This window comes from Phyllobates terribilis, unplaced genomic scaffold, assembly GCF_046119375.1.
Source record: "Phyllobates terribilis strain yellow unplaced genomic scaffold, ASM4611937v1 Scaffold_1__5_contigs__length_1240528914, whole genome shotgun sequence".
NCBI classification, from domain to species: Eukaryota; Metazoa; Chordata; class Amphibia; order Anura; family Dendrobatidae; genus Phyllobates; species Phyllobates terribilis.
Window position 1 is genome coordinate 69208759 of NW_027362761.1, and position 22737 is coordinate 69231495.

Here is a 22737-nt window from a genome sequence, read left to right on the forward strand (position 1 = left end):
GTTTTGCATGAGGACAGAATACCCTCCCAGAGCTGTAGCTTAGATGTGAACTGCCTCCCGCCATCATAGACACTCCTTTTAATGATGCTCCAAAGGTTCTGAATGGGGTAGAGGTCAGGGGAACATGGGGGTCACACCATAAGTTTGTCCCCTTTTATGCCCATATCAGCCAGAGATGCAGATGTTTTATGTGCAGCATGAGATGGTGCATTATCATGCAAAAAAATGATCTTGCTGTGAAATACACGGTTCTTCTTCTTGAACCATGGCAGGAAGTGCTGTTTGAGAAAATCCACATACATTATGGAGTTCATCTTTAGCGCCTTCAGGGATCTAAAGGGGCCGACAATCTCTCTCCCCATGATTCCAGCCCAAAATATTACTCCACCTCCTCCTTGTTGGCGCTGTAGCCGTGTTTGCGTGGGGTGTCCATCAACCAGCCATCCTCCACTCCATCCATCTGGACCATCGAGCGCTACACGGCACTCATCCGTGAACAAAACAGTTTTGAAATCAGTCTTCATGTAATGTTTGGCCCACTGGAGCCGTTTCTGCTTGTGTGAAGTGGATAGAGGAGGTCGACAGGATGGCGTATGCACAGCTGCAAACCTCTGAAGGACCCTGCATCTTGTTGTTCGGGGGACGTTGGAGGCACCAGCAGCTTCAAAAACTTGTCTGCTGCTATGACAAGGCTTTTTTGCCTCTGCTCTTTCAACCTGACGTAATTGCCTGTAGGAAAGAGTCCTCAATTTGCCCTTATCAGCACGCACACGTGTGTACTGTGAATCAGCTACATACTTCTTGATTGCCAAGACACTTCATCCTGATCATCGCACAATGTTGATTGTAGTCATGCCTTGACCTAAACACTCCACAATTTGTTGCTTCTCAGCAGCCGACACATCCTTTTTCTTTCCCATTTTGGCAGAAAATGTAGGCTGCTTAATAATGTGAGACAGCCTTCTTAAGTAGTCTTGCCTTTCATTGGACACACCTGCCAAACTAATTAGCACAGGTGTCTGCAATTGCTTACAGTGATATAAAGAGCCCTGACACACATCACCATCAATGAGTTTAACTGACAAACAAACAAATTCTTCCCTTATCACTCCTAAACACTTTTTGCATAATAATTTGGAACACAGTGTACATGTGCTTTTCCACAAAACACCAGTGGTTCACGTAGTGAATCTTACAGTTCTAACTTGCCAACCGTGGTCTGTATGGAGTTGTTCAATAAAGGGCCCAAAATTAAGATAACATAGATGGGAGAGGTCTCTATGAATAGGAATTCCTAAGTATTTGATACCCTGTGAGGGCCAGGCAAAGGGAAAGTTGGACTGGATGGAATCCTATATGGATTTGGGGAGGGAGACATCGAGGGCCTCAGACTTCGCTGCATTGATTTTAAAATTTGACCATGTAACAAAGTGATCTATTTCAGCCATAACAGCATGGATGGATATATGTGATTGAGTGATATACAGTACAGACAAAAAGTTTGGACACACCTTCTCATTTAAAGATTTTTCTGTATTTTCATGACTTTGAAAATTGTACATTCACACTGAAGGCATCAAAACTATGTATTACCACATGTGGAATTATATACTTAACAAAAAAGTGTGAAACAACTGAAATTATGTCTTATATTCTAGGTTCTTCAAAGTAGCCACCTTTTGCTTTGATGACTGCTTTGCACACTCTTGGCATTCTCTTGATGAGCTTCAAGAGGCAGTCACCGGAAATGGTCTTCACTTCACAGGTGTGCCCTGTCAGGTTTAATAAGTGGGATTTCTTGCCTTATAAATGGGGTTGGGACCATCAGTTGTGTTGTGCAGAAGTCTGGTGGATACACAGCTGATAGTCCTATTGAATACACTGTTAGAATTTGTATTATGGCAAGAAAAAAGCAGCTAAGTAAAGAAAAACGAGAGGCCATGATTACTTTAAGAAATGAAGGTCAGTCAGTCCGAAAAATTGGGCAAACTTTGAATGTGTCCCCAAGTGCAGTTGCAAAAACCATCAAGCGCCACAAAGAAACTGGCTCACATGAGGACCGCCCCAGGAAAGGAAGACCAAGAGTCACCTCTGCTTCTGAGGATAAGTTTATCCGAGTCACCAGCCTCAGAAATCGCAGGTTAACAGCAGCTCAGATTAGAGACCAGGTCAATGCCACACAGAGTTCTAGCAGCAGACACATCTCTACAACAACTGTTAAGAGGAGACTTTGTGCAGCAGGCCTTCATGGTAAAATAGCTGCTAGGAAACCACTGCTAAGGACAGGCAACAAGCAGAAGAGACTTGTTTGGGCTAAAGAACACAAGGAATGGACATTAGACCAGTGGAAATCTGTGCTTTGGTCTGATGAGTCCAAATTTGTGATCTTTGGTTCCCACCACCGTGTCTTTGTGCGATGCAGAAAAGGTGAACGGATGGACTCTACATGCCTGGTTCCCACCGTGAAGCATGGAGGAGGAGGTGTGATGGTGTGGGGGTGCTTTGCTGGTGACACTGCTGGGGATTTATTCAAAATTGAAGGCATACTGAACCAGCATGGCTACCACAGCATCTTGCAGCGACATGCTATTCCATCCAGTTTGCGTTCAGTTGGACCATCATTTATTTTTCAACAGGACAATGACCCCAAACACACATCCAGGCTGTGTAAGGGCTATTTGACCAAGAAGGAGAGTGATGGGGTGCTACGCCAGATGACCTGGCCTCCACAGTCACCAGACCTGAACCCAGTCAAGATGGTTTGGGGTGAGCTGGACCGCAGAGTGAAGGCAAAAGGGCCAACAAGTGCTAAGCATCTCTAGGAACTCCTTCAAGAATGTTGGAAGACCATTTCCGGTGACTACCTCTTGAAGCTCCTCAAGAGAATGCCAAGAGCGTGCAAAGCAGTCATCAAAGCAAAAGGTGGCTACTTTGAAGAACCTAGAATATAAGACATATTTTCAGTTGTTTCACACTTTTTTGTTAAGTATATAATTCCACATGTGGTAATTCATAGTTTTGATGCCTTCAGTGTGAATGTACAATTTTCATAGTCATGAAAATACAGAAAAATCTTTAAATGAGAAGGTGTGTCCAAACTTTTGGTCTGTACTGTATACTAGGACATCATCAGCAAATAGAGAGCACTTGTACTCGGTGCCTCCCACCTCAATCCACCTAATATTGGGGTTATGGCGAATTGATGAGAGCAGGTGCTCCGTCACTAGGATGTATAAGAGAGGGGACAGAGAACATCCCTGCCTTGTCCCATTGGTGATTGTGAAAGGTGATGAAAATGTTCTGACGCGCCCCCTGGGCCTTGGGACACCCGGAGCCGGACCCTTTTTGGTGGATGCTGGTGGTTGTAGTCTCCGTGGCGGCGACCCGGTTCCGTGGCTCAGGGCGGTCAAACCAGTGGCGGAACTATTTATGTGGTTTTGATGTTTAAATGTCTGACTACGCCACCCGTGGATTGCGGTCAGAGTGAACCGCTGCTCCAGGGCAGACCGCTGAGGCTGGTGTTGTGGGTGCAGCAGAGCGTAGCATAACTCCCCACGGGAGGAGTATAGCCTCAGGGCAGTGTATGCGGAGGATGGGGGTGATGGTGCAGGGCAGCAGCAGTAACGACAAGGAGTCAGTGATGCAGTCCAGGGCCTTTACTCACAGTTCTTATTATCCAGACCACGTCTGCAGGTAACTGCTGCCCACGTCGTACTGTGCTCACCAGGTGAGGGGCTCAGACAACTCCCAGATAACTTTGGAGCGCTTCACAGGACCCCCTTTGTGTGTCCTTTGTCTGGCCTTTCTTACCAACCCTTCTGTCCGGCTGCCTCGGGCCTCCTCTTGGTAAACTTGGCGCCAGTTTCCCTGACCCTATGTGGTGCCTTCCTAGCGGGTGTAGCGAGGGGCTGCGCCACATAAAATGTCACAGCCTCCTGTTTCTAGCTGAGGGTCGTTTCCTGCCTCCACTAGTTTCGGGGACCGGTCTCCCCCTTTGGCCTGACCCCTCCACGCAGGTGGATTCGGGCGTGCGGTGGCGACTCGCCCGTCCGCACCCCTGGGATCCCTTCGTTCCTCGTTCCTGGAGCCTTCTCCGCTCCTCTTCCTTCCTTCTCCCTCTTGCAGGTCTGGGCCTCTGTTACTAGGCCCGCCTCCGGAGCAGAGCTCATGCAGAGCCCCTGCTCCCTGCCACTTCTGCTCAGACTTCTCTGCACTGAACTAAGATGGTGCCCACCTTTTATACTCCCTTCTCAATGCACCCAGGAACTGCTTCCTCCCTGCTCCTGCACTACAGGGTTCCCCTTCCTCAGTGTTCCCTCCCCCCACTCCAGCCAGGGACAGGGACTGTCGTGCCCATCTCAGGGGCATATTGGTCGCCCTGCCCCACGGCAATGTGGTGTAATGCATGCAGGTGTCGGGTCCTGATCCACACTACATCCTTACCTGAGAGTGAGATATCACACCTCTGGGTGAGGTGCAATACCTCTGTAGCAACCGAGCCCTCAGGGTGCTACAGTTCCATTTATCTTCAGCCTAGGTGACGTATTGCGATACAGGGCCGTGATTTTGGCTATAAAAGGGTCCCCTAGACCCCTACCCCAAGCTTTTTAAGAGAATCATATATGGCGTGCCAGGAGACTCTATGGAATGCTTTCTCAGCATCCAACGAGAGTATCTAATTACAAATTTTTAACTGCATCTAGCCCAGGAAATACTTTGTGCCTAGTAGCAGTGTCTGCTAGTCAGCGGATTATCCCGGCTGTTAAGCAAGCTACACCACCTGTAGTTTGGACACTTAATTTTTTCAAAGGAAATGCTTCGGGACCACGGGATACTCAGTGAAGAGCATCAGGAGGCACCCCAAGGCATAGGGGCTGGGACTGGCAGTAGGATGCCTTGCGGTGGACAGCCGAGCTCGATCCTTATAAAAGCTCTTTAACTGCAGCAGCTTTAGTGGACGCTACTGGAGCTGGAATTACCGCGGCTGCTGGCATGAGACTTGCCCTCCAATAGATCCTTGTAAATGGATTTAAAGTGTATTCATTCAAATTAGAGAGACAATTTAAATTAAAAAGCTTAGAGCTGCCTCCACCACAGGGGGGCTCGCTCGACCCACCAGCGGACAGGCACCAGTATTGGGAGAGGGGGGCTGGCCGTCAGGGTTCACCGCGGCTCTGGCACAAACCCGGCGACGCGGAGGTGGCACGGGCAGGAGCGGACTGAACGTGTCGGCTTCTCACTTTTTGGATTTTAGAAGGGCATGACATGCCTATATCTGTGTCTCCCCCTCCTTTTACTCCTCCACCTCTTTTCTTTTCGCAGGACTATATGTACTTGTCACTTTTCCATGTGTTAGTTGTGTCTTCTGAGCAGTTTGTCAGCTTTTGGACACCTTTGAAGGTGTTTTCTATGTGTTTCTATGTGTTTTTGTTTGCCTGCCATTGGTTTTAACGGTGTTCGAAGGTGTTCGATGAACAGTTCGACGAACAGTTCGGCGAACACACGGGTGTTCGACGAACCGAACCGAACTCGAACACTACGGGGGTGGCTCAACACTACTGTTTATATAGTTAAAGAACAGTTTGGGATTCGTTTTACTTTCCTTGGCAATTAGTCTCTCTGTCTCCTCTTTTGCTATTCTTATTTGGTTCTTACAGATTTTGTTTTTTTCCCTATAAGATATTAGCGCTTCCTCGCTGCCTTCTTGTTTAAGTTTACCGAAAGCCCTTTTTTTGTTTTTCATTGCCCTCTTGACTTCCTTATTTAGCCACATTGGCTTCCTCCTATTCCTAGCCCTTTTATTCCCATAAGGTATGTACCTTCTACAGTGACTATGTAGGACTGTTTTGAAAATTTCCCATTTTCTATCCGTGCTCCTATTACTAAAGATACTATCCCAGTCTATAAGGTGAATGATTCAAAAAGGTCAATATAGGGTGAAGAAATGCGTTGGGATATTTCTTTACTTCATATAGTCAGCTACAATTGAGTCAGCTAGTGTGTTCTCTGGATCTTTGCTAGGGCTATGCAATCATTTTTTTTCTATATTATCCTTTTGATATTTAGAAAAGGGGAAAACTTTAATAACAAACTATTTTGATACTTTCAGAAGTGGCTTAAGTTCCATGAAGATGCGGTACATTCTGGTATCCTCCATTTTGATACTTCCTTTTTATTTTTGTACCATGTTATCTACATAACAAACTATAAAATTATTATTTTGGAAGATAGCATTATTCCCATTATCTGAATAGAGTGATGAATTGTTATCACTAGCGTGTGGTGCGGGATGCCACTGCATAAAGCTCTTTGACTGTCCAGGTCCACAGGCCACACCAGAACAGACAGAGGGCGGTATGTGACCCGTGTGCGGCACTTTGCCCACGTCTGGTGTAGATTATAAAAGCCTTCAGCTTTAGTCTTTCCATCCCGATCCTACCTTTCCACTTTTATATTTATGTCCAAAATCTATGTCCTCAGCCCTAAAGCATATTGACCTTGTAAAATACACACACATGAATAAAATAACAGACATTTGGGGGTAATAACTCTGTTAGCTGTAATTCTGTGAAAATAGATTGTCATGGCTATGATTCTACTATATCTTTTCAGCTGGGTAATTACTATCATTGTGGAATGCTACCCTGAATACTAAGACACAAAGTGCTTACACACCATCTGCTGGACAGATCTTTTCACTGAGCTGAGACTTAGCCATATATGTGATTTAAAAGGAATTACGTTTTTCTCACCCATCTGAGAGTAGCATAATTTAGAGACACTGACCCTGATTCCAGGGTTGTGTCACTTACTGGGCAGCTTGTTGTATTTTTAATAAAATCACTATTTTATCAGCTTCAGATCTAGCAGTTCTCTAAATGCTGAGCTCTGTATAACCTCGCTCACACCACTGATTGGTAGTCTTTTCTGTACACTAATAATAATATTTTTTATTTATATAGCGCCAACATATTCCACAGCACTTTACAATTAAGTAGGGACATATACAGACAATAAAAAAACAATGTATCACATTTCAGCAGTTAGGCTGTGTGCCCACGATGCGTTTTTTAAGCGTTTCCGCAGCGGCAGAAATGCTTAAAAAACGCATGGACGCCATGTCCCCCAATGATAATCCGCATGTGCTGTGTACAAGCTGCGGAAATTTCCGCTGCGGATTATCATTGTGGAAAAAAACGCAGCACTACCAATTATTTTGCGGAAGCGCTGCTTTTTCGCCGCCATTGACTTGCATTGGAACGCATGGATTCCGCATCACTGCATCTGTACATACGGATAACATGCGTTTCAATGTGCGGATGGTACCCGGTCTAGAGAAGAGGAGACTCTCCTCTGGACCCGGGTACCATAGAACCTGTAAAAAAAGAATAAAATAAAAAAGAAATATGATACTTGCCTTCTGACGGCCCGCGGTGCGCTCCTCCTCCCTTGCCGGCAAATCGCGATGGACTGAAGGACCTGCGCTGACGTCATAGTCATGTGATGGGTCACGCGATGCTGACATTGGCAGGTCCTTCAGTGTACCGCTGCCGGCAGCCGGGACGGAGGGAATCAAGACTGCGGGGGCCATCGGAAGGTAAGTATATATTTATTTTTTTATTTTTTACCATTCTTTCGGTCGCAGTATATAAATCCATGCCGTTTGCATGGATTTATATAGTGTGACCAAGTTGACAAGCACTTTCCAAGTGATGCTAAAATCGCTTGGAAAGTGCTTGTCAACCCGCATGCGGAAATGCATGTGAAGACCGCTTCACATCCGCATGTCCCTGGCAGGAAAACACATGTACAATCCGCATGTACAATCCGCATTGTACACTAGATATGTACACTGTGCATAGACAGAAAGCTGCCAATCAGTGGTGTGGTTGGGGTTATACAGAGCTCATAAATATGGAGGACTAAATGGCAGCAGGTTTACTAGTACTCTAGTGATAATCTCCTGCTGATAAAACTGTGATTTTATAAAAATTACAGCAAGCAGACTAGTAAGTAAGTGATACATCGCTGGAATCAGGGTCTCTGGCTATACAACATGAATACATCATTTGTTTATTACCTTTTCTATTTTCTTTTGAAGCCAGTGATGTAGAAAAAAACAGATCTACCAACAAGGAAAATGTTTTGTTTTACAATGTCACTTCCAAAACCATGCCTGAAGAGTTTGCTAAGAATCAGACCCTTCATGTTACTCCTTCAGGTATGACCCTGCGTGTATATAGTATACAGCTACTCAGCAATGCTGCAGTGTTGAATATATAATTTGCTACAATGTGCTGTACATCCCTGTCTGATACTTTTGCTTTTCCCTATGGCTCCAGCTCCAGGTAACAACTTTGTGTTATTTTAGCTCAGATAACTGCATGAAAGGAACATAACAAATTTAGCTCTGCTACATATCATTTTGGAGGAAAATGGGGGTGCGTCTTTATTCCGAAGGTAGCTTACTGGGGGGGTGGGGCGGCTGTGGTGGAGCAGGGTCACAGAAGGAAGGGTCGCTGCTTCAGGAGGCCAGTGGCAACAGGATTGGGGCGATGTCGCCGCCCTGGGCTCTCATAAGATGTCAGCACCAGTGAGCAGAATCACCTTTTCCCATTGATTTCCCTGCGGTGAGCTTCGGGAAAATGGCCGCTGGAGGTGGCGCATGCGCAGATTGAGATCTCAGGAGACAAGATCTCAGGAGACATCCTATGAAAGCGCAGGGCCCGCAGCCCCGCACGGCCTGGACACCCCCTTCTCCCAGCCCGGGGCCTGCAGCATTGACCCACTCCTGCTGCCAGCCTCTTGAAGTAGCGACCCTGCCTCCTGTGACCCCGCTCCACCGCTGCCGCCCCCCGGTAAGCTACTGTTAAAACGGACTATAAGACGCACCATCATTTTATTTAAAAAAATGTTTTTTCCTATTTTCTACCCCAAAATGTGCGTCTCATGGCCAATGCATCTTATAGTCTGCAAAATACGGTATTCTTTCCATATTTAATATTACCTATAAATATTTTACCTGAGGCCCACAGACATTTGTGTGCTAAAAACTAGTGAGGTTATAATAGTCCCCAGTTCCTACCTGCATTTAAAGGGGTTGTTCCAATTTTGGAAATCACTTTTCCCTAGGTTACTCCCTGTGTCTGTCATTGTCTGCAGCACTGCTGTAAATAACTGAACTCAGTGACTCTGAGCAGCTCACGCCTTCAACTAAGGCATAGCCACTGCACTCAGTTATTGGCTATGGTCTGTCAACAAGTCGTCAGCACTACAGATGATAACAGACACCAGGAGCAACAGCGAAGACTCAGAGTGGGATTTAGGGAGGGTGAGTAAAGCAAAGTTGTTAGTTTTTCAACCACAGCGGGGGGAGCAGGGCTGCAATCAGGACATTACTGCATTACAAGCCCGGGGCCCCCCTCTCTTTGCTTCTGCTTACTGGGCCTCTTAGGGACAACAGTTCGGCGCATGATGCACAAGGCGGACGTAAATTGGCGCTGTACCTTTAATCCACGGCATCATTGTCCTGACGCCGCTCATGTGACACACTGTGCACTCATCTTCAATCCGGAGCAGAGCAGCAGCATGCCACATGTGTTGGGGGGACGGCGGGCGGTCAGGTGTGTGTGTGTGTGGCACAGCTGAGGGGACGCTGGTGAGGGAGGGGGGGCTGCTGAGGGGATGCTTGTGAGGGAAGGGGGGCTGATGAGGGAGGGGGGCTGCTGAGGGGACGCTGATGAGAAAGGGGAGGCTGCTGAGGGGACGCTGATGAGGGAGGAGAGGCTGATGAGGGGACACTGATGAGGGAGAGGAGGTTGCTTGAGGAAACGCTGATGAGGGTGGAGAGGCTGCTGAGGGGACACTGATGAGGGAGGGGAGGTTGCTTGAGGGAACGCTGATGAGGGAGGGGACGCTGCTGAGGGGACGCTGATGAGGGAGGGGACGCTGATGAGGGAGGGAAGGCTGCTGAGGGGACGCTGATGAGGAAGGGGAGGCTGCTGAGGGGACGCTGGTAAGGGAGGAGAGGCTGCTGAGGGGATGCTGATGAGGGAGGGGAGGCTGCTGAGGGGACGCTGGTGAGGGAGGGAAGGCTGGGACTGTGGAAGGTTCTAGGGGTGGAGGAGGAGCTGGGGTGGAGCCTGGGCGGAGTCTCAAGGGGCCCGGAAATTTTGACAGTATGGGACCCCGAAATTCCTAGTGGCAGCCGTGCATTGGGGACAAGGCTTTACTGAAACCAGAAAAACCCTTTAAGATATACTAAATGTATATAAACTGCACTTTCATAACTATTATAGTGCTTTTTTCCACAGCCTAATTATAGGCCTGTAATTGACAGGCCTAAAATTAGGCTTTTAGCTGGGGATCCTTGTTTGATTATATGTAAATTGTCATATGTTTATTGTGTACTTATGCGTTTTCTTCTGTCAACAGCTAGCCAATGTCAGGCTTACCATGTCTTCCAAGCTGATGCTAAACCAGTACTAAGCAAACTTGTCCACCTAGAAGTGTTTGCATGCAGAGAGTGGAACTTCAGATCAGTTCCCTTTGATCATACTCGCTTTTTGCTACTGAAACAAGAAAAAATAATCAGTGATGGCTGCAAATCAGGTATGTTTTGTACAAGCTGTAATAAAGGCGTTGATAGACTTCCAATAACAGTAATTACTCACACGAGAGTATAAATCGGACGAGTGCAATGCGATAAAAAGAGGGATTGAACTCGGACCAATGTTATTCAATGAGGCAGTGCAGTTCTGTGTTTTGTTTCTTAGCTGTATTCAGCATGAGGAAAAATTTGCAGTATGCTGAAATTTGACTCCAAAATCGGTTCAGTACGAGACAAGAATCAGATGCCATACGGACCATCAGAATGACATCCGATATTTACGGATAGGCAACGTTCACACGTTCAGTATTTGGTCAGTATTCTACATCAGTATTTGTAAGTCAAAACCACGAGTGGGTGAAAAATGCAGAAGTGGTGACGTGTTATTAATTTATCCTTTCTTCTGACTCCTGGTTTTGGCTTACAAATACTGATATAAAATGCTGACCAAATACTGAACGTGTGAACGTGGTCTGTTCGTAAAAATCCTGAGCTTTTGAACATGGTTATAAAATGCAATTCTGTAAGATGGGAAACGTCAAACATATGTACAGTAGGTAAATTTGTGATTAACTATACAGGGCTAATAATACAAAGGAGGCAGATTGAAGGCACAACTCATCTTCTTCAGTCCTTTAACCCCTTTACAACCTATGATGTATAGGTACGTCATAGGTCTCCTCCCCTTTTTGGTTCATGCTCCGGCATTGAACCCCCACCTTTTCAGGCACATGACAGCTGATTTCATCAGCTGACATGCAGCCTCGGGTGCATTCGCGATCCACCCAAGGTTAACATGTTAAATTCCGCTGTCAATCTCTGACAGCGGCATTTAACATGATCGCTCCAGAAGGGCGACATTATCTCTGTCCATCGCCACCCCTGTCACATGATCGCGGGGCGCCGATGGGTTGGTATGACAACCCGGGCTCTGCAGGAGACCCCTGTGGTTGTCATTGCCAAACTGCCATGAGCGCCGCCCCGTGGACAGCGCTTATAGCAGGTGAGCATTTTTGTTTCACATAGCAGGGCTGAAGCCCACTGAGGCTCCATTATGCGGCCTGAGCTCCTGAGATTATCGTGTCCGAGGACACACATTTAATTGCATTGTATCATGGCAAAAAGACCAGATCTCTGCACTGCATATATCGCAGCTTCTAGTCTTCCATGGAGACTATTGAAGCATGTAAGTAAAAAAAAAAGTTTTTAAAAATATAAAATAAAAAAAGTAAAAGTTCAAATCACCGCCCTTTTGCCCTATTCAAAATAAAACAATAAAAAAATTCAAAAACACACATATTTTGTATCGCCGCGTTCAGAAACATCCGATCTATCAAAATCTAAAAATAATTAATCCGATCGGTAAACAGTGTAACGAGAAAAAAAATCAAAACTTCTGAATTTTTTTTTTGGTTTCCGCAACATTGCAATAAAATGCAACAATGGGCGATCAAAACATCGGATCTACCCCAAAATGGTATCGGCGCACAAAAAATAATCCCTTACCCAGCCCCAGATCCAAAAAAATGGAGATGCTACAAGTCTCGTAGAATGGCGCCATTTTTTCTTTTTAGAAATTTTGGAAAAAATTCTTCATCACTTAAATAAAAAAGATGATTAAAGAAAATCCCATGGGCATAATTAGTTAATCTAAGTGAGACCCTTATAGATCATTAGTGCATATAATATATAACTACATACTCCAACAGAGAAATATATGTCAAACAGGAGAAACAAAGGAGTATCTCTTTTTTTTATAAAAATATACACGTTTTTATTAGAGAAAATAGATTAAAAATCACATAGAAATCACATTGAAATCACATAAAAATAGACATGATAGACAGAAATGGTAATAAACATTCCGGGTACAAGCCACAGTGACCAAAAGTTTGACTGTCACATTAATAGTAAATCTAGGATAAGGAGCAGAGGTAACATAAATAGAAATTTATATGAAGAGTTTTTTTATAGTATAGAAATTGTGCCCCAAGTAATCCTAAAATCTTCATGAATAAGTAACCTTGCCCATTATTAGGAAACAAATCTGGCCCAGCCCGGAGTGAAAAAGGCTGAAAAATGCTGCACCCCAATGCACGTTTCGCGTGCCACCCGCACGCTTTCTCAAGGGGAAGTGAGGAGAAAGATCACCTGCAGGACCTTTATACCATGTGACCATGTCACATGGTTTCCCACTCACCAATAGGAGCAGCCGTCCGGCGCATGCGTCAATCACCGCACCCGCGGCACACCCACCCCGGCCGTCAAGTCAATCACAGCAGGCCCGGAGTCCGAAGGACACCCGCGCCCGCTAGGACCGACATAAAGACGCCGGGGAGCGGCGCACACACGGGGGAGGAGAAAAGAGGCACGAGCACACTGCTCCCACAGTGAGTGCATAACAAAACAGATATAACAATTTGCTTTAAAGTGCGATTATCCAAAGGATCAGTACAAGACATTATCAAACCTTGAAGTATGGGTAATCATGAGAAAAAAGAGGGGGAAGGGAAAACAAGGAGAGGAGAATTAAGGAGCTACATTAAAACAGCAAAAAGCTATATTGGCAATATAAATACATCTCCTTAAGTAAAAGGCACATATAATTGCTAGTTCAACATGCATAATGTATAGACAGCAGTATATATAAACTGATGCAAATGCCGCCGATGTCCATCCCGACTCATCATCCTCAAAATCTCCATGCAATATCCTCATGTATACATGTGTAGGTCCATAATTCACCAAAACATGCAACCAATACCGTATAAGGGTTGATCAAAAAATAGGGTGTGGAGCAAAAAAGGAACTGCAGGTAAATCAACAGAAAAGAATCATAAATGTCAAAAATGAAAAAAATCACGAACAAACATAAGGTGTTAAAATATATATTAAAAACAAATAAATAAATAAAAAATAAAAAGAACCTAATACATGTTTGGTATCTACAAACTCAAAAGAACAACTCTTCCCGCTAAAAATTAGCCCTCACATGGCCATATTGACAGAAAAATAAAAAAGTTATGGCTCTGAGAAGAAGGGGAGCAAAAAACGAAAATGCAAAAATGGAAAGATCCAAAGTGGTAAAGGGGTTAAAAACCTGTTGTAAATAACATTTATATTTTTTTTTTTAGGAAATAAAAATGATAAAGACGTGATGATATTCAAGAATGCCGCTCTTCTGCATGTTCTGGTGACACTAAGAGACCTTGTATTGATGAGTTCTTTGGATGCTGCTCTAGGTCTCTGAGATATAAGTATATTATCATTCAAATAGAATGAACTATTAAACTACAGTTAAAAAGCATCTCCCCTAAAATGAAGAATATCTTGAGTACTTGAGCTCTTGTCTTTTTTCAAGTTCTCATTTTTACCTGATCCTGGAAACCTAGGTGGCAACCAATATGTGTGCCAGTGGAGCTGCCATATACATTTCTGTTGCTAGTCACCTAGAGCTTCTAGGCTTTGAGTAGTTTCTACCAATACCTGCAATGATGTATCTCCCCATATAACTATGCAAATGAGTTTATTCTCAATTAATAGGCTATCACATAGATAAATGTGTGATAAGTGGAGGTTAGCTTAGACCCTATCTGATACTGAAATGGATAATAGCCCTAGGCACTTATCAGTACCCATTCAGCTCTTGTCTAAAGGCCCCGTCACACATAACGAGATCGCTAGCGAGATCGTTGATACGTCACGGTTTTTGTGACGCAATAGCGATCTTGCTAGCGATCTCGTTATGTCTGACAGGTAGCAACGATCAGGCCCCTGTTGTGAGATCGCTGATCGTTACAAAGCTTCCTGGACCATTCCTGGGTCGTTGCGCTCCCGCCGGGCAGTGTTCATCGCTGTATTTGACACCTTATCAACGACCTCGTTAGCGATTCAGAACTGAGACACGTAGGCATGCATAAATTGGACTTTTCCGCGCCCCTCGTCCCCGATTGGTGGTCGCTACAGCGTTCTCATTTTCCGCCGTGCATAAAGAAGGCAACAGAATAGCGATTCCATCCTTTGTTTCTGACCTCGTGCTGGATTGCAGATCCTAGCAGAATTCTCCGGGCTGTTGATATCCGTTCATTCGACTGAGTCCTGATTTTGCGGAAAAGTAATTTTATGCACGCCTTTGTGACACAGTACAGTCCCTATCAAGGTGTGGATCGTTGAAATAGCTGCTGTGTGAAAGCGTCCCAACGACCGCCCAGATCGTTAGTTAGATCGCTGGGGCGGCCGAAATCGTTGGGAAGTTCTGCATGTTTGACAGCTCCCCAGCGATCACGAAACGACTCTCCAGCAATCCCAAAACCGTGACGTAATAACGATCTCGCTAGCGATCTCGTTATGTGTGACGGGGCCTTAACTCACTTGAGCTTTCTCTGAAGACATATGGCAGGCCCATTATAGTCTAGCACTACCATCATGACAGGCAGACCTCTACAGCAGACCTCCGGCTGAGATGCCTGCCTGCACGTTGGCAGGCAGGCATGTCATTCTATGCGCCCATCAGCGCATCCATGACATGATCGCAGGGCGCTGATGGGCGCATAGAATGGGCCCGCCTGCCAACGTGCATTTAATGTCGCTGTCACAGATTGATCATGGGCGGAGCTTAGCTCTTGGAGGCTGAATAATTTGTGACCATTACCTCCAGTCAGTCAGAAGTTCCTTTACACTTCACAAATACTTGCTACTTTGTGTTGGTATATCCCATAAAAATACATTTAAGTTTGTGGGTGTAACATGAATATATGTGTAAAAGTTCACGGGGTATGAATACTGTAATGCACACGCCCGGGCTGAGTGGCGTGTGCGTGTATATGTAGTGATTCCACTGGACCGTGCCGGAGAGTGAATGCCTGGAGGGGCGTAACTAAGTATCCACCCGATCCGACCAGGGTCGCACGACGGCATACGACGCCAGTGCACCAAGGAGGAACCGAGCAGAGGGACCAGGTGCTACTCCAGGACAGACCCCGGACACGGCTGTTGACCCACACAGGGGAATACAGGAACAGGCAGGTTAGGCTGGCACACAGACTGCTGGGTATAGGCAGACACGGCTGGTATGCAGACTGGCGGATGCTGGTAAGCACGACTGGTATGCAGGCAGGGAGGTACTGGCAGGTACGACAGGTTGGAGCACCGAGTGGATAGGACCCAGTACAGACTGGGACTCAGGAACAGAACCGCAGATGCGGTGGACAAACACAGCAGAGTGAGGCCGCCCAGAGCGGCGAGCAAGAGCAGAACAAGACGAGACCGCCTGGAGCGGCGAGCAAAGGGTCAGAGCAGAGCGGAAACCGCAGGAGCGGTGAGCAAGGCAGAGCAGAGCGGAAACCGCAGGAGCGGTGAGCAAGGCAGAGCAGAGCGGAAACCGCAGGAGCGGTGAGCAAGGCAGAGCAGAGCGGAAACCGCAGGAGCGGTGAGCAAGGCAGAGCAGAGCTGAAACCGCAGGAGCGTTGAGCAAGGCAGAGCAGAGCGGAAACCGCAGGAGCGGTGAGCAAGGCAGAGCAGAGCAGAAACCGCAGGAGCGGTGAGCAAGGCAGAGCAGGCAAGAACTGCCGGAGCGGTGAGCAAGGCAGAGCAGAGGGGACAGGGCTCTGTTCACACGGAACAGACTGGAAGGGAAAGGCGGAACCAGGTACACACAAGATACTTGCAATGAAGTAGCGAGTGGACTCTAAACTCACAAACGGGAGTACAGGTACAACGAGTAGGAGTTAGGTACGGGATCAGATTCTGCAGGAAAAGGGAAGGTACGGACATAGAGAAAAACAGGTAACAGGCTAGGAGAGTATTCAGACAAGAACAGACACAGCAGCAAGATACAGGAGCGGGTCTAGGTATGCGGCCCCTAGAAGGCGGAACGAACAGGCTAGGAGCGAGTTCAGACAGGAACAGGCAAGATACAGGAACGGGTCTAGGTATGCGGCCCCTAAAAGGCGGAAAGAACAGGCTAGGAGCATGTTCACACTGGCCTGGAAATACAGCCTCCAGGATAGGCAGAAGACAACAGGCTAGAAGATAGTTCAGACACGGGAACTGATACCGCAAGGCAGGAAACATAGACAGGACCTGGCACATCAGTGACTAGAAGCCAACTGACAGAACACAATGCTCAGGCAAGGTTTCCAGGAAAGAGCTGGGTTAAATACCAGGTGACAGACAGCAATAGGCTGAGGACGCACAAGGGGTGTGCCCGCAGCAGCTACAAGAAGCAGGAAGTGATCGGGAGCCGCCCTTAAGCAGAAGAAACAGAGGCAAGCAGACAGCATGGAGGAAAGCCAGAGTGATAGTCTGGACTGAAAATCAAGTGCGCGCTCTTGCACAGTGGGAGATGGACCACTATGCAAGGACGCCGCCAGGTATGTTACAGTACCCCCCCCTTACGCCCCCTCTTCTTCAGGCCTGCCAGAATCTTCCGCAGGGAATTTGAGGGCCAATCCTTCTCTTCAAGGAGATCACTCCCACTGTCCACAGGAAGAGACAAAACTGGTCTCATCTGGGTAGCTAGGATGCTACCTCCTATCCAGCCATCCTCAGCAACAGGCGAAACGGGTGGAGTACCAGGAACAGCACACAAGGAAGTCTCTCTCCACTTATTATCAGGTAGCACCCCAGAGGGTTCAGGAGACAACTGGAAGTCCTCCGCCGGGTAGGAGGGGTGCAGAGACTCGGGGGTAACCTCTGCTTCAGGGTACATCTTGTCAAGCTCACAGGATGAAATGGGCGAGGTATCAGGTACAAGGTGTAGAAAAGTCACTGTCTCTTTGTTATCTGGTGGTACCCCGGAGGATTCAGGAAACAACTGGGGGTCCTCCGCCGGGTTGGAGGGGTGCCGAGACTCGGGGGTAACCTCTGCTTCGGAGTACACTAGGTCGGACTCACTGGAAGAAGCGGCCGAGGTATCAGGTACCAAGTATAGGAGAGTCTCTGTCCATTCGCTATCATGTAGCACCCCAAAGGGTTCAGGAGACAACTGGAAGTCCTCCGCCTGGTCGGAGGGGTGTAGAGACTCGGGGATAACCTCTGCTTCGGAGTACACTTGGTCGGACTCACAGGACGAAGCGGGCGAGGTATCTGGTACAGAGTATAGGGAAGACTCTGTCGATTCGCTACCAGGTAGCACCCCGAAGGGTTCTGGAGACAACCGGAGGTCCTCCGCCTGGTCGGAGGGGTGTAGAGACTCGGGGTTAACTACCGCTTTGAGGTACCCATTGTCAGGCTCACAGGACGGAGCGGACGAAGTATCGGGTACCGGGTGTAGGGAAGTCTCTCTCCATTTGTCATCAGGTGGTATCCCGGAGGATTCAGGAGGCAACAGGGGGTCCTCCGCCAGGTAGTAGAGATGCACAGACTCGGAGGTAATCACTGCTTCGGAGTACCCTTGGACAGGCTCACCGGTTAAAGTGGGTGAAGAATCAGATACCGGGTGCAGGAAGTCCTCCTGTGTGGATTCTAGGTGGGCAGAAGTCTCTTCGGGCAGGAGAACTGGTGCGCTACCCACGCACATTACCCGTCGGGGCTGCTCCGGGATACAGGGAAATGAAGCTTCAGCAGGGACTTCAAGGTTGGGATCAGGAGGTCTTTGGGAGGACAGACCCTGGCGTGACGGCTTGCCTCTACGCCTAGCACGTCTGGACTGCCTCTTGAGGTTGGGAGAAGTATTCCGGAGAGTGTAGTCATCCTGTGTGGATTCTGGATGGACAGTAGTCTATTCGGACAGGAGGACTAGTGCGCTACCCACACACATTACCCATCGGGGCTGCTCCGGGATATTGGGAAGTGAAGCTTCAGCAGGAGCCTCCGGGTTAGGGTCATCGAAGACCATTAGAAAGGCCACCAGGAAGGCCTGCAAGTCCAGGACGATAGGATCCTGTGTGTCCCATAGGGGGGTGATCCATTTCAAGGCATCACCCGCTAGGTAAGACATCATGAATCCCACCTTAACCCGATCGGTGGGAAAACAAAGAGAGTAGAACTTGAAGTGTAGCAAGCATTGCTCCACAAATGCACGACTCTGTCTTGGATCCCCATAGTACCGTGGCGGATCCGCAGGAACGAGTGCAGAAAGTTCCATCTGGACGGGTGCGTAATTTGCCTGGAACTCGGCTAAAGAAAAATTATTATTATTTATTTATTTTTATTTATTTTTTTTTTAATGCACGTATTCGCTGGAAAACGTCTCAGAGAGCGAAGGCCGTGGGGCTCAACGGGAACCATGGCCTGAGCATGCTGTAATGCACACGCCCGGGCTGAGTGGCGTGTGCGTGTATATGTAGTGATTCCACTGGACTGTGCCGGAGAGTGAATGCCTGGAGGGGCGTAACTAAGTATCCACCCGATCCGACCAGGGTCGCACGACGGCATACGATGCCAGTGCACCAAGGAGGAACCGAGCAGAGGGACCAGGTGCTACTCCAGGACAGACCCCGGACACGGCTGTTGACCCACACAGGGGAATACAGGAACAGGCAGGTTAGGCTGGCATACAGACTGCTGGGTATAGGCAGACATGGCTGGTATGCAGACTGGCAGATGCTGGTAAGCACGACTAGTATGCAGGCAGGGAGGTACTGGCAGGTACGACAGGTTGGAGCACCGAGTGGATAGGACCCAGTACAGACTGGGACTCAGGAACAGAACCGCAGATGCGGTGGACAAACACAGCAGAGTGAGGCCGCCCAGAGCGGCGAGCAAGAGCAGAACAAGACGAGACCGCCTGGAGCGGTGGGCGAGAGAAGAGCAGGACAAGGCTGCTTGGAGCGGTGAGCGAGAGAGGAGCAGGACGAGACTGCCGAAGCAGCGAGCAAAGGGTCAGAGCAGAGCGAGACTGCCGGAGCAGCGAGCAAAGGGTCAGAGCAGAGCGAGACTGCCGGAGCAGCGAGCAAAGGGTCAGAGCAGAGCGAGACTGCCGGAGCAGCGAGCAAAGGGTCAGAGCAGAGCGAGACTGCCGGAGCAGCGAGCTAAGGGTCAGAGCAGAGCGAGACTGCCGGAGCAGCGAGCAAAGGGTCAGAGCAGAGCGGAAACCGCAGAAGCGGTGAGCAAGGCAGAGCAGAGCGGAAACCGCAGAAGCGGTGAGCAAGGCAGAGCAGAGCAGAAACCGCAGGAGCGGTGAGCAAGGCAGAGCAGAGCGGAAACCGCAGGAGCGGTGAGCAAGGCAGAGCAGAGCGGAAACCGCAGGAGCGGTGAGCAAGGCAGAGCAGAGCGGAAACCGCAGGAGCGGTGAGCAAGGCAGAGCAGAGCGGAAACCGCAGGAGCGGTGAGCAAGGCAGAGCAGAGCGGAAACCGCAGGAGCGGTGAGCAAGGCAGAGCAGAGCGGAAACCGCAGGAGCGGTAAGCAAGGCAGAGCAGAGCGGAAACCGGAGGAGCGGTGAGCAAGGCAGAGCAGAGCGGAAACCGCAGGAGCGGTGAGCAAGGCAGAGCAGAGCGGAAACCGCAGGAGCGGTGAGCAAGGCAGAGCAGGCAAGAACCGCCGGAGCGGTGAGCAAGGCAGAGCAGAGGGGACAGGGCTCTGTTCACACGGAACAGACTGGAAGGGAAAGGCAGAACCAGGTACACACAAGATACTTGCAATGAAGTAGCGAGTGGACTCTAAACTCACAAACGGGAGTACAGGGACAACGAGTAGGAGTTAGGTACGGGATCAGATTCTGCAGGAAAAGGGAAGGTACGGACATAGAGAAAAACAGGTAACAGGCTAGGAGAGTATTCAGACAAGAACAGACACAGCAGCAAGATACAGGAGCGGGTCTAGGTATGCGGCCCCTAGAAGGCGGAACGAACAGGCTTGGAGCGAGTTCAGACAGGAACAGGCAAGATACAGGAACGGGTCTAGGTATGCGGCCCCTAGAAGGCAGAAAGAACAGGCTAGGAGCGTGTTCACACTGGCCTGGAAATGCAGCCTCCAGGATAGGCAGAAGACAACAGGCTAGAAGATAGTTCAGACAGGACACAGTTCAGACACGGGAACTGATACCGCAAGGCAGGAAACATAGACAGGACCTGGCACATCAGTGACTAGAAGCCAACTGACAGAACACAATGCTCAGGCAAGGATTCCAGGAAAGAGCTGGGTTAAATACCAGGTGACAGACAGCAATAGGCTGAGGACGCACAAGGGGTGTGCCCGGAGCAGCTACAAGAAGCAGGAAGTGATCGGGCGCCGCCCTTAAGCAGAAGAAACAGAGGCAAGCAGACAGCATGGAGGAAAGCCAGAGTGATCGTCTCGACTGGAAATCAAGTGCGCGCTCTTGCACAGTGGGAGATGGACCACTATGCAAGGACGCCGCCAGGTATGTTACAAATACTTTTTTTAAGGCACTGTATTTACATGCTTGCATACAAACAAACAATGAAGAGTGGCAGCACTCCCATTTCAAAAAAGTGAAAAATTGTATTTATTCTTAGACCATGTATACAGCGCTGCGGCTATGGTATTGCCTGAGCCAAAGCTTTGTGTACGCGGGTGTGGAATATACACCGTTTTTTCACTTCATTGTGTATATTTTACAGTCCAGTGATCTAGGCTCTGTGGCTCACACCTTACACTTTTTAATTTTATGCTGCCTTATCCTCCTTTTTGCTCTTCAATATTAATTTGGCTGATTAATGAAAGCTGGCGAGACCATTTCCTAAATGTTTGCTGACGTGTTAGCTTTTAACCTGCTGCTTGTAGAAATGTATGTTAGGGAACTGCACCATCTAGTGGTATTATTCCCTTACTGTTTTAAGCCTTTATTCCCTCAGATTTGTAAAGTTACACATTATAGAATGAAAAAAGCATAAAAGGGACGTCATTTACGTTTGCATGTTTTTTACATTACAGAGCTGGCATGTTTCTGATGAGATGAAGGTAACACCACAGCATTGTCATGTAAAGCACACGGCACCATACATCACGTGCGGTGTGTTTAGAGAATGTAGACCACACTAGCCCATTATGTCTGCCGTCTGTCAGGCTTTCCGTGGTAGCATGAGGTTGTATTCAGACGTGCTTATGTTTTGGTGTTCTGTATTTACATTTAGGATGGATCCTGAGAACTAACACGCAGCTCTTATAAATCTCTAGTACGATGGTACTGTGATAGTTACACTCCAGCCTCAGGCCTGTTTCTATTTTTAAGTCACCCATCCGATATAACTTCATGGAGCTGATTAAACATTCACAGCAGGCGCCATAGGCCTCTCCATAATATACTGCCGTTTACAGGATGAGATGCATTTCAGACTGTATTATAATCATCCCACCTCTTTGAAGGACAGCTTACATTACAATTCTTTTTCTCTCTAGAATACTTGTGTAAAGCAAAACAGCAATATAAAAGTGTTCTTGGACCCTATTTACACGACGTGTGGAGAAAGCTAAGGATCATTCAGTTTGCCAGAGATAAAACAAAGGAGCCAAATCCAAAAATCACAGCACTTTTAAAGTGGATGGAGGAAACAAATGTGGAATATGAACACCATAAAGTAAATCACCTGCACATTATTACTTTAGAAGGCATTACAGGAAAACCATAATAAGTTGTCAGCATGGGCAAAAACAAAATGTCTCAGATTCAATTTATTGTTGAAGTACGTAAAGAAATAATAAGTAGTAATATTGCTGTATGTACATTATCTCAGATAGTGATGGCATAAAGCTAGGATATTCCATCAATCTATGATCAGTATGGGTCCTCTACTTAAAGAGAGTTTGTCATCAGATTAGATTACGGTAGTACCTGATCTGAGAGCAGCATGATATAGAGCAGTGTTTCTATAACTCTAGTCCTCACGGCCCCCAACACATCATGTTTTCAGGATTTCCTTAGTATTGCACAGGTGATGGAATTATTATTAAGGCATCAGAAGCTACCACTGGTTCTCTCACCTGTGCAATACTAAGGAAATCCTGAAAACATGATGTGTTTGGAGGTTGTGAGGATCGTAGTTTTGATAAAATCACTGTTTTATCAGCAGGAGATTCTCACCAGCGCATGTGTCTCAAACACGCAGCCCGTGGGACGCATGAAACACGCAGCCCGTGGGCCGCATGCGCCCCTCGAGGCTCCATTGTGCAGTCCCTGTGCCCCTGAGCTCCCGAGACAATCGTGTCTGAGGACGCACATTTAATTGCA